The sequence below is a fragment of the Tasmannia lanceolata genome, unplaced genomic scaffold, assembly GCF_043159265.1.
Source record: "Tasmannia lanceolata isolate RefF3 unplaced genomic scaffold, GAP_Taslan_0.1 ptg000051l, whole genome shotgun sequence".
NCBI classification, from domain to species: domain Eukaryota; kingdom Viridiplantae; phylum Streptophyta; class Magnoliopsida; order Canellales; family Winteraceae; genus Tasmannia; species Tasmannia lanceolata.
In genome coordinates this window covers 267,972-270,000 of record NW_027518728.1, presented here as the reverse complement: position 1 = coordinate 270,000, position 2,029 = coordinate 267,972, and positions in this window count along the sequence as shown.

The following is a 2,029-nucleotide window of genomic DNA, read 5'->3' as shown; positions in this document are numbered from 1 at the left end:
CTTGGCCTTTTGGGCGCCTTGGACGATGTCTTGCGAAGACCATGGGCACAAGGCCATGGCATATGGTGAGGAAAGGACCACGGTTGCCAAGGTTAGGCACCGGAATGCTTGGCCTTGGCTTGCCAAAGCAGGGCATTGCTGGGTTGGGCTCCCTTGGCCTTCCGGGCGCCTTGGACACTGTCTTGGGAAGACCATGGGCACAAGGCCATGGCATATGGTGGGGAATGGACCACGGTTGCCAAGGCTAGGCATATAGAGAGGAATCGCATTTTTGCCCGGATAGGCACCGGAATGCTTGGCCTTGGCTTGCCATAGCAGGGCATTGCTGGGTTGGGCTCCCTTGGCCTTCCGGGGGCCTTGGACGCTGTCTTGGGAAGACCATGGGCACAAGGCCATGGCATATAGTGAGGAATGGACCACGGTTGGCAAGGCTAGGCATATAGAGAGGAATGGACCACGGTTGCCAAGGTTGCGCAAGTTTTGGGCATTTTTTGCCCGGATATGCCCAAGTATGCCCCGATAGGCCCGTTACGCCCCGGTATGAACGCGTATGCCCGGATAGACTCGGTATGCCTTGGGATACATGCGTATGCCCCGATAGGCTTGGTACGCCCCGATATGCGCACGTGTGCCCCAGTAGGGCTCGGTATGCCCCGGTATGTACGCGTGTGCCCCGATAGGCCCGGTATGCCCCGATATGCACACGTGTGCCCCAATAGGGGTCGGTATGCCCCGGTAGGTACGCGTGTGCCCCGTAATGCACGTTTCGCAGATCTCCCCGCATGTCCCGCCCCTATATGTAATACTTACTTACTTACTTACTTTCTTTCTTGCTTGCTTGCTTGCTTGCAATGGTTGGGAGTGCCCGGCATGCCCCGCTGCAGAGACCAAGGGCGCAATGACTTGGCACCGCGGATGCCGGGACTCCGGCACTTCCCGTGGCACTGATGGTTGGTTCCAAAGACAAAAGGCCGTGCAAGGCCACCGCACCGCGGATGATTTTGCTCGTGCTGGCGCCGTTGTGTGGCCAAAGAACATGCGCGAATGCTCGTGTCGGAAGGGTTGGTGTCCTGGCCCCGCGGGTGTCACGAATGCTCGGTTGCGAAGACCATGGGACCAGAGCCATGGCACGTCGGATGATGGCTCCAGCTGGCGCCCCGGCACTTTCTGTGGCATTGATGCTCGGTTTCAAAGACAAACGTGCGCAGTGCCAGGGGACCGCGGATGACTGCTCGTGCTGGCCCCGTTGGGCGGCATTGATGGTCGGTTGCAAAGAAAATGCGCGATTGCTCGTGTCGGGGCCCGGCAAGCCAAGGCCAAGCGAGCCATGGCACGTCGGATGATGGCTCCAGCTGGCGCCCCGGCACTTTCTGTGGCATTGATGCTCGGTTTCAAAGACAAACGTGCGCAGGGCCAGGGGACCGCGGATGACTGCTCGTGCTGGCCCCGTTGGGCGGCATTGATGGTCGGTTGCAAAGAAAATGCGCGATTGCTCGTGTCGGGGCCTGGCAAGCCAAGGCCAAGCGAGCCATGGCAACGCGGATGATGGCTCGCTAGTGCTGGCGCCGTGCACAGTGGCCTCGCACACTCGCCCTGCACGCTTCCCTTGCACGCAGCCTTGCACACTAGCCTCGCATGCGAGCCTTGCACCCTAGCCATGCAAACTAGCCTTGCACGGTAGCCATGCACACAAGCCGTGCACATTAGCCATGCGCACAAGCCCCGCACACTAGCCTTGCGCACAACCCTTGCACACAAGCCATGCACTCGAGCAATGCACACAAGCCTTGCACTCAAGCAATGCACACAAGCCCTGGACACTAGCCTTGCACACGGGCCTGGCACACAAGCCTTGGGCACTAGCCTTGCGCACTAGCGTTCCACATGAGCCTTGCACACTAGCCTTGGACACTAGCCTTGCACACAGGCCTTGCACACTAGGCATGCTTGGGCGAGCTGATCCCGCATCAAGTCGACGGGTCTAGGCATTCTTGGGCGCAGATCCCGCATCGTCTCGTCGCGTCTGGGC